This window comes from Sinocyclocheilus rhinocerous, unplaced genomic scaffold (genome assembly GCF_001515625.1).
Source record: "Sinocyclocheilus rhinocerous isolate Xijiao unplaced genomic scaffold, SAMN03320098_v1.1 scaffold220, whole genome shotgun sequence".
Lineage (NCBI taxonomy): Eukaryota > Metazoa > Chordata > Actinopteri > Cypriniformes > Cyprinidae > Sinocyclocheilus > Sinocyclocheilus rhinocerous.
The window spans coordinates 605,438-617,153 of NW_015666573.1; positions in this window are offsets into that span (position 1 = coordinate 605,438).

The window sequence follows — 11,716 nt, forward strand, 5'->3', positions numbered from 1 at the left end:
CCCACGTGACGCCATCCGACGTCCCCTCCGGAATTTCACGTATAAACATATAGTTCGTCTTCGTGATGATGCCATGTACCGTTTTGGGTATTTCATTTTTAATTTTATGAAAGCTTCAAGTGCGGTTAATTATTTGTACGTGCATACAGACGATGGTGGTGTTGAAGCTCTTTTATTTGCCGTCAAACGGTTGAGCACTGCCATGTGTGTATTCTGTCGCAAAATGCGGCGAAAAGTCCTACACGACGGTAAAAATTGTGATTAAGGTGTTTACATGTCTATACTGCACTTCAGTAATGTGAATAAAATAGGAATACTCCGCACGTCTTAATTCGAAGTGTTTACTTCGATTATGACTTTAGCCGGATTAAGGTAAGCAAAAATCTCTGTTTACATGGTAGATTCTTAATCAGAGTATTGTCTTAATCGTATTAAAATCGGAGTATTGTTGTCCATGTAAACGTACTGACTGTATTAAAACACAGTTTTACTATGAAGTAATTATTAAAACATCATCCTGGAAATTACGGTGACCTTATTTTATCTATCTGTGTTGTGTCATCTTCATGCATGACTGACAAGAGCTACAAATAGCTCAGAGTGCCAACTGCCAATTAAATGGCTGTAATGGGAGATGGCATCTGCTGTGATGTTGATGGGAAATGGAGTCCAAAATGACAGTGATGACAGGAAATTGAGTCAACTGTGAGCCTGTTGGGAAATGTGCTTTGAATCGTTGGCTCCCTTTGCACAAAATGTGTTTGAGGTATGCACGTGAGACACCGTGATCCTGTTATGGTCACTGGCTCACACTCACTTGAATTCTCAACCCACCTTGAGCCCTTTATCACATGCTTTGTGTCACTGTCTATACCAGTGTTAAACCCCACTGATTGCCTTTATCCTCTCTCCCTTTCCAGCACCCAGAGGCGGACTTAACCATCAGGCAAAGGTGGGCGACCCCTAAAAAGCTTTTTATATACGAGATGGGCAGATGCACAAGCGGTTGCTGTGGTGTCCATTAATACGACAACCGTCTGTGCGTCCGTGTTGAATGTGCTTCTTGTAGAAAATGCAGTGCCCTATGATTTCCACAAAGCAGAAAAGGCAGACGGAATCACGGAATCCATTCATAAAAACGGAATTTACTGTGTAATGAGGAATGTCACGGAATGAATGGCGCAGATGTGCGGTTTCGTTTACTACTGAAGCACGTGCGATGCTCACGGTGCTGGTCTGCACCATTCATTCACACAGAGACAAAAACATGCAGGATTCATATTTAAATAGTATATTTGCCATTTAATATTCACATACACTAGTCCATATTGCAATTTGATTTAAGTGTCCTGACTTGCATTTGATTTATTCATCCAAAATTTGACAAATTCCGTGTTACACAGTAAATTCCATTTTTATGAATGGCGCTCACTCGTTTCTGTTAAGGACCCAAGTAGAGGACGCATGCGCAGTTACTTTCCACACTTTATGTTTGGTTGAAATAATCCTTAAGTGTATAAATCTATAATTTCCTTCAGTTTAATTTAAATTTGCAATTAATAAATAAAAAATAAATGTATTTTAAAGTTTAGAATTAGACAGCCTTGCGTTGTGTGCACAATTGTGCTGTGAAAATTACCCAAAGTACCAACTATTGCTCAACCTACTCTAATAATGTTATAACCTGCTTACACGTGAACAAGGGGTCTACAACATGAAAGAAAGCCATTATTTATAACATGTACATGAAAAATCTAAAAAGTGCAAACTATGGTACACAGTCATGCAGCAGCAAGCCTTACAACATGTGAAAGGAACCTCAAGGTTGTAAATGTGTGCAACTGTATAGGGCCTCATTCCTGTATTTTGCCTAGGGCCCCCAAATCACTAAATCCACCCCTGCTAGCACCCTCTCTCTCACACCCTCCGCCTATGTGCGTCCTGCCTGTGTCCAGTTGGTGTGTAAATACGCCATTGGCCTCTAAGCCTGATGAAAGGTTAACCTGCTGCACTGAAACATATTAACCCTTTAGTCTGTGTTCTGCATCAGCATCCAGGAGGATCTCAGTCTCATTCTTGGTTTCAAATCTTAGCACAGAGTTACCATGGTTACCTTTCACCAAACTTTCTCTCTACAGTGATATCCTTCTCATACAGTACCTCTATCCCATAGTGCTTCACACACACACACACACACACACACAATTTAAGCTGCTGGTGGATCAAAATCTGCACTGCATACATTTCATTAAAGGTGAAGTGTGAACATTTTGGTAGTGAACCAATTAGTGTTTTTGAACAAATCTGAATGAATTGTTCTTGTTCAATTCCTTGCACTAGCATGTATTTTTTCACTCAAATACACAGTAAACAGTATGCATTAAACAGTTGGTGAAAAAAAACCTGGATGTCATGGAAGTCACAGTTCTCATGCAATATGGTGAGGAAGAAATGTCTTTTTGAAGATGAAAAGTATGAAAAAATGCAATGTCTTGCAAAAGGCATCAAAACAAATAATATTTTGCGAAAAGCAAATAGAGATTATTGAACTGTCAACAGATTTGTGAGTGACTTAGAGCGCAGAAGATCTTGGTCAGATAAAGATTTATTAAGGAAAGTTTCTGTCAAACAAATGAACTGTATTGTAATGCTAGCAAAAAAGCCACTGCTGAGCAGCAGACAGGTGTTTGAAGCTACTGGACTGGAGTCTCAAGATCCTCTCCATGCAGACTGGCAGTTGCGTGTAAAAATGTGTTTCAGTCACTGCTAACCAAACCTCACAAAGAGAAACCTGCACAGTGGCTTTTTCTGTGAAAAAGAATCCTGAAAAAATATCACAGGTCCCCAAAAAATATTAAGCAGCAAACTGTTTCCAACATTGATTATAAATCAGCATATTAGAATGATTTGTGAAGGATCATGTGACACTGAAGACTGGAGTAATGATGCTGAAAATGGCTTTGCTTCATAGGAATAAATTATATTTTAAAGTATATTAAAATAGAAAACTTTTATTTTAAATTGCAATAATATTTCACAATATTATTTTGTGAAATAATATTCAGTATTTTTATCAAATAAATACAGCCTTGATGAGCATAAGAAACATCTTTAATAAACATTATTGATCCCAAAGTTTTGAATGGCAGTGTATTATACTGTAAAAAAATAAATAAAAAATTCTCAGGTAACCTAAAATGTACAGCATTTAGTCACGGGTCAAATTAAATACAAATAGCACATTAAAGTTAAAAGTATATATATATATATATATATATATATAATGTTTAGATATGTTTTATTTTGTTATGATTATTATTATTATTGTTATTATTATTACATAGGGGGCCTTCAAGTCAAAAAGGTTAAGAACAATAGCTTTAAGGTGTGAAAGGAAAAAAATAACACACATCACCTTTAAAGGGGTCATATGATGCGATTTCAATTTTTCCTTTGTTTATTCCTTTTAGAGGGAGATGTTTGAGGTGGTACGCCGCAGACAAGGGGGGGCCACTAAAATAAGGGATTCTGCCGTGTAAGCAAAACCCCAGAGATAACCCATTCATCTGCTGTTATACAACAAAACATGTGGACCTATGATGAAAAATGGTAATTATTGGTCGGGCAGATTGCCATTGACAGATGCACTGGCACAACAACAATGTGTATGTTGAGCTGTTATTGTTTCCCCTGTAATAAAATTGTGACAATTAATTTGAGTGGTTAACACACTGGGTGGCTGCACTATTTCAGCCGAGACAAGAGTACTGCAGTTAGGAAAAGTGGAGGTTTTACAGAACAAGGCATCAATAAAATGTTTGTGAATCACTGGAAACATGAAAATATATAGAATAGCCTCTGGCATTCAGTGAGCAATATATCTAAAAATATCTGACGATCAAGTTATCTTAGTGTGAAAAGCCGAGATCAATGGTGCAAATAACACAAAATGCTGCTGACCCTCAGCGTTGCGATGATGTTAATGAAATGTAACTAAATCCAATAACTGGGCCATACGTTCCTCTCACAGAGCTGTGCAGTGCGTTAACTAGGCTCAGCAGTCGGCTAAGTACCTTATCATCAGCACAGACAGCAAGCTAACATAAACTCCACACAAACTCTACAGCAGCCTTCACCATTGGGGAAAGACTCTGATTATGCAAACATTATGGAAAAGAAAATCCATACATACTTAAATTTCTGCTCAACATAAGGATGGATTTATTCTAAACGGCATGCGTTTACTATGTCTTCGCAGAGTGGTAAATCCAAAATAAGAGTTAGTTAAAGGCTATCTGATGGTTTTAGTATGTAATTGTAATTATGAAGACATGATGACCCTGACATGACTTATAAAACTAATTTAACGCTTTATTAATAAAGACACCGATTAGGGATATCAGAGCACTGTCAAAGCGCTTAGACAACCAACGAAATTAGAATTGACATTTCAAATTATTATAATAATAATAATATAAAAATTCTGTCTATTGTATCTTAATGTCGAAGCATGCACGTAAATCTTTCATTAATTATCAAATTGAGAATGAAAAGCATACTGAGTCTGCCTGAATTTCTTCATGGTGCTAATAATAAAGAAATGAAAAAAGCCAGGACTTGAGGACCTAGGCTCTTTGGTGTGAGTGGAGTTTCTAGTGGCACTTGCACATCCTTGATATTAATCTACAGGTCAATTTTCTGACCAAAAATTACAGAGCACAAAACCCCCGCAGGATTTTTTCCCCCCAGATCTGCTCCTGAAGTAAATGTACCGATGTCCTTTACTGACAGACTGAAAGTTCACACTGCCTGTCACTCAAGATGACCACAAGGAACTCATCTCTGTGTAAACAATGACTGAACTTTGTAACAGGTGCGTATGTTTGTGAATCTGATGCTTTTTAAATGTTTATTTTATTATATGAAAGAATAAAAGACAAAAGAAATGAATAAAAGCTTACTGCCAACAGGTTATGTCAGTGTGCACACTGGATGGATGGACACGTACAAGTCTTCATTAAAACACACCCATCCTCAAGTATGAAATTAATAGATTCAGTATTAATGAGCTAGATTGTGTTTATTAAAATAATGCCATTTTTAAAGTAAAGTTAAGTAATGGTGATAATAATTGAATCTGTTTTTTATTGATACAATGTTTCACATTATCAGCATTTTTGTATATCCAAAATTCCCCTGAATCCTTGATACAGTGCGTGCCTGTTTTTCTAGAAATCACATGTCTCAATCCAGCTGGCAAGCTAAGGATGCATCAAACATTCAGGTGTTTTTTTTGGTTCGGTCTGAAAAATAAATAAATAGTAAATTATCTTTGCCACTTGGTATGTTTTAATACCAAGTTTATATCAACCACAGCATTGCTAAATAAATATTTTATCCAATGTTGTTTATAGCATATCTATTTCTAGGAAGAATTAAGCTCTGTTGTGCTAATGTAATGTGACGAGTAGCAATAGTTTATTTTTAGGCAGTCACATGGGAGAGAGGCTGACATGATTTTTTATTCTGTTGCTTCACTATGGGCAGCAAAAGTGCATCTGTCGGTACTCAACCACAATAAGGTCTGTTTAACAACTCGTTTTTAACTTTTCTCTCCATTATTTATCAATTCGGTAACCTCAAAGAGGAGCTGCAGTCTTTCTGCATGCCTTAGGTTACAAAGTCCTCTGATCTTTGGTGTAAGAAGTGTGGGCTCAGCCTCATTTTTTCATCCCCATCTTGTCTCCCATTATTGTTCTGGTCCTGGGATTTCAAACTGCCATGCTGAATCCAAGTAAAACAGCCTCAGAGATGCACTGAGCCAAGACTTTTACATAAATAAATGTGCTCGTTGTGCAACGTTATGACACTCACCCACTTAAAAAAGACCAGATATCACATATCGAATCAAAATGCTCTCTTTTTCTCAAGCTGTCTGTTTATATGAAGAGGGCTATACTTGGGTATAATACTTGAACACTTTCAAGTTGCTTCTACCCCCATGTTTGTTTAGGGTCTGAGAGACTTCAAAGTCATTTAAATAGTTCAAAAAATATATATGTAACACTATGCATCAGGCTTGAACTTTACCCAATCCTATGAGATATGATTAGAAAATAATTTGACAACACGCTTAAACTCAACATTTAAAATGTTATTAAAATGTAAAAAACATAAATAAATGTAATAATTATCCATTGCTATGATTCAGGAGAACATACTAAAGGAATTTAAACACAAAATAAATGTCAATATTATAATTTTTACATGTTCATAATTGCATCCTCTGTGACTCAAAAAAACCAAAACATTTTAACTCAAACTTTAAGAAGATTTTAGCCATCTGCAAACATTGCAGCTGTTTAAGCCAAGTGCAAGACTTGAACCAATGAATGAGGTTTTGACGTCACGTGCCCACATCCCACACACACTCCTCCACACGTATGCAAGGAGCTTGCACAATGTGGCTGGCTCCAGTGGTCAGAGACATAACTAATAGTATGCTAACTCGTCTGCTTTGTGTTGGCTGTGTAGTGGCTGATTTATGTGTAGGCTCGAGGTAGAGAAGCCCTCCAGGTTATTGAAATATTCTACATGGGGTTTGAGGCTGAATGTTTGTACAGGTAAATCGATAGCGGCAGTCAATATTCTACCCACGGCTAAGCCGTGAGTCGAGAGGGGCAAGCAGGGTCGCACGGGAGCTGGTGCAGACACCTGCCCACCTCCGTACAGGTCACATCACGTATCACAGCAAATTAATCCCCACCTCCATTTTACTTTCACACTTCATTTTTACACGCCAGAGTTATGCTGCCATCTACCAAGGACATGATCCGTATTCGAGTGGTCTGTGAGAGACTGCAGGGCTGGATGAGATCTGATGGGATGTGATTGGGAATGATGGGGCTGCTGATGGTAGAGGAGAGATACTCCTCTCGCATGTGTCAAAGTTTTAGCGCTCAGCCGCAGCGGGGCTTTGTACAGTGATGTTACGGATCGGGATGAAAGATGACGTGAGGGACTGTATAACAGTATGCTCATATGTAGACGTGTAAACAACTCACACCTGCGGGGCACTTTGAAACCTCAAGTGTGCATGGGAAAACAAGTCGTAAGTATTCTGTGATCCTCATCCAATCAGATGTTAAGTACACACAGACACTCTAAGATCATAAGCAAGCACATGTACACAGCACTCTCTTACACTCTATCACACATATACAAACACTCCTTCCTGATTTACTCACACTAACAATTCCTCTTTGAAACTTCCTGTCTGACTGCATTTTCATTTCTCTTTGTTAGGATGCAACTGGAGGGTTGGTGTCTAGCCTCTCTGTATGAGGACACTTATCAAAACAAATAAAAGTTCATGCAAAAACACCCTACGTTAAACACACACTACCAATCAAGGTTGGGGTCTGTACAATTTATTTATTTATTTTTTTTTTTTAAGTAATTACCTTTCTGTCATGACAACTCTCTGAAAGTTTAGAATGGTAATATACATGGAAATGTTAATGTATTTAGTCTTGGCGGAATAGATCTGCTACGCTACTGCTGCTGCAGCAGAGCAAGTACCGAGACTTGCTACAGTCAGTACATCTACAGACATGCTGCTGTGAGCATGTAGGAAATATATAACATACATGAAATATATAACATACCCCTATAACATATATGAAATTACTCTGCAGCAGATCTACACAGGTGGAGCTGGGGAAGGTGGAGGCTTTCTGAAGCGTGCTAAGAATGTTGAGCAGCAAGCTCGTTGGCTGCTGATACGGAAAGAACCAATCAGCTGCACCATGTGAATTGTGATGTGATTATATCAGATTGAGTTAGAACCTATCTGCCTGCACCATCTAGAGTTCATGACAAAACTTTGTATTTATTCAGCAAGGACACACTAAATCGATCAAATGTGTCAGACATTTATATTCTTACAACAGATTTCTATTCTATTCAATAAAATTCAGAAAAAAATGTATCATGGTTTCCACAAAAACATTAAGCAGCACAACTGTTTAACATCGATAATAATAAGAAATGTTTCTTGAGAATCAAATCAGCATATTAGAACGGTTTCTGAAGGATCATGTGACACTGAAGTTTGGAGTAATGGCTGCTGAAATAATATTAATAATATTTCACAATATTACCATTTTTGTTTTATTTTTGATCAAATTAATGCAGTTTTGGTGAGAATAAAAGATTTCTTTAAATAAATAAATACATAAATAATCAATCGTTCTGACGCCAAACGTTTGTGTAAACCCAAACAGTAGTGTAAGTCAATGCCTAAGCTAGGGTCTTCGTAAATTTAAAGCCTTGTGCAACTAAAGAGTTCGTTCACACTAATACGATGACAGAATTTTAATGTTTGGAGAACTCCCCCTTTAAACTTCCAGTATTTCCAGTTATTACATTTATCTTAAGGATTACTTATTTAAACTAATAAATAAAACCTATTGTTGTGATGGGGTCCATCTAAACACTACTGCTAGAATGTGTAGTATATATAACAAAGTGAATTATAAGCCAAACATTATTGCTCACTTTGAAGCTACAGCCACCAAACTCGGCACTGTTCTTCAACCTGTTCCTCTTTAGATTGCTTTTTTTTTTTTTTTATAAAGGACAAACTCTTTTACTAGTGGATGATAAAATATCCCACAGACTTCTATTGGAAATTTCTGACAGTATTGACAAGAGCTTTCAAGCTACAGTCGCTTAGGCTGCTCTGATTCAGTACATTATATTTTCTAAATCATGAGACTCACGGTTTTACCTTAAGGCTAGCTCTGCCCCAAAAAACGCTGATGCAACAAAATTATATTTTATGTACATATTGTGCAAATAATAAAAAAAATATGTAAGGCCATTCTGTAGGGTAAAATACTGACAATTAATCTATGTTTTGCAGTCGACATGAATGCATTTCTTTTTAAGGAAAGAAAAAAACATAAAAATCTATCTATCTATCTATCTATCTATCTATCTATCTATCTTCTATTAAAAAAACTTGAGGCCTAAACAACCTTCAGTCCTCAAGGCTTTTTAAACTTTCAGGCGAGACTTTGTTTATCTTGCTGAACTTTCCTTTTCTAGTTTACTCTATGCTGCTGCTGCCGGGGTAATGCAGCCAAAGTTTTTCTCCGCTTGACTATCTCTGCAATAAAAGAGCTTTTCTGAAGCTAAACACCCCTAGGTCGTGAGACATATATACACGTGCTTCTGGCAAACAATTAATTGGCACTTTGCAGTGCTAAAAGTGTTGATACACTTGATTCCTGTTTGGCTGGGAGGGGAGCAGAGCAGCAGCCATTAATCAGAGTGTCTCTCAGCCATTTACAGAAGCATGTAAACTATCACACTGTTGCAGTGGCAGTGTAGCTGCAGCCTTGCCAGCTCATCTCAGTGATCCGTGTTTCCAGGGCCTTCTGTGAAAACTTACTTCAGCACTTTTGACCACCTCTCTCTCTTTCTCATTCCTCTCGCTCCTGTGATTTCATGTGGCTCTGCAGGCTAGAAGCATGCAGACTCTGTATGTCTCGGTCAGTGGGGTGTGGATGCATCCTCTTGTGAAACCAATGCTTCTGTACACAGTTGTGTGCGCGTGTGCGTGTGCTTGATTTTGTTTTCTGTATAAACATGTTGGTGATGCATTTACATCATTAGAGTTTAAAGATTTTCAAAAATGAAAATTCTGTCATAATTTACTCACCGTCATGTCTTTCCAAACCTGCATGACTTACTTTCTTCTTTGAAACTCAAAGAATGTCTCACTGTTTTTTTTGTCTACACAAAGAAAGAAATCAGAGTCCAAAGTTGTTTTGGACCTCACTGACCTTCAATTTATGGAAGAAACTATTTGAAACACAGGGTCAGCAAATGATGTCAGACTTCTTGGGTGAACTATCCCTTCGAAAGTGAAGTGTGTACCACTAGCAAACAGGAAATTCAAAAACGATAATTTTTTCCAAACAGGTTTCCCAACCACCCTGTCTTTCGCTGGATGGAAATGCCAAGATGCACATACATTCTAAAAATGTGCATAAAAAAACTTGCATGCTTGAGGCGGATACATTTTTTATCCGATAAGAAAATGTGCATAAACTATGACTGAAACACATTTACAGAATTAATTCCTCAATGCACGCCAAAAAAGTCATGTGACTTTGCACAATGGGACGGCATAATTGTACAAACCGGCGGACCGACCTAGTTGCACAGCATCTCAAATGTTGTTTTGGTTGTTCTGAAATTGTCGCCAGTTTATCAGGAACTTACCATTTTGTTCTCTTCGTCTCCCTGGAAACGGTGCTTTATTCACAAATGTTTTATGCGATACTGCAATTTTGTGCATAAGTTAAATGCACAACTTTGGATGGAAACTATTTTCCTGTTTATTACTGTGAAGCTATATACAATCTGTATTGTATAAAGAGCTATATAAATAAATGTGACTTGACATGACTAGAATACTTGTAGTGTCCTCTGCACATTAAACTGGGACAGAAGTGTTTTAAAGTTTGTTTTGAACACACACACACTTTGGTCCATGTCTAAGAAGGCCATAAGTCTGCACCCCACACTCTGAGTGACACCATGACTAATACATACACAGATAAACACCATCTATGACAAGCATGATAAGAGTGCGGCACAAAACTCGCTGACAAACACCCCCAGATCTGCATCCCCATGGAAACGCTGACACATACTGACTGATGGATTTCTCCATGGATACCTGTCACCGTGGAGACAGACACCATGTCTCTCTCAGTGCAGTGCCATCAGAATCAAAGTGAGCGAATAAAGCAGTGGGGAGGGAGGTGTGGGGAGATGGACATGAACAGAGGAGAGCAGAAGAAAAGCGGTGTTTATCTGACAGCCAATGCTGCAGTGTTTCTTTGCAGGTCTCCTCCCTCATGCAAACCTGTCAGCTTGTTGCACCATTCTGGAGGTGGACATATTTATCTCTGCCCATTCTCTTTTCTATCTACCTCCTTTCTCATTCAACTCTCTTTCCAGCCTTCCTTGGCCATCACTTCAGGGGAGTGGCTATGGACGGGCTGATTTACCACCCGATAGAAAATCAATTAAATTACAGTTTTAGCTTGGACATTTTCCCCAATTGATTATTGGCTATTCAAGTGCCAGCAGTCAGCGCCGCATAATGTCAGCTCAGTCCAAGCATTTCAATTCAGTCCATGTGGTTGTTTTAAAATCTACTAAGCATAGTTAATAAATATAACATTTTTCTTCAACAAAGATAAGAATGCAAATTAATACAGAAAAACTTAAACCCAAGACTCCCCATATTCAAAGTAAAAACCTTATCCAGGGCTCAACCATATGGATTATTTTCTGCTGGTCCAGTCGGGGCAGTAGTTATTAAATTAGTTTTACAATTTTAACTTCCAATGCCAACATTTTCACCTGCACCTCAATGCAAGAATCATCATATACAGTATTCATTTTTTAACAATGCAGTTATATATTTGGTAGAATTAATATTTTTCATTAAATGGTAAGTCTACAAAAACACACAGCTTTAGTTAAAATTACAATTATTTAATTTATTTAAATAAATGATTAAATTATTCAATTTAAAAAAATAACTTTTTTCTTTAATAAAAGGAAAATGTATAACAAGCTGGAAGTTCACACATTTGCTGGAAAACAATGACATATGCAATTCATACTGAAG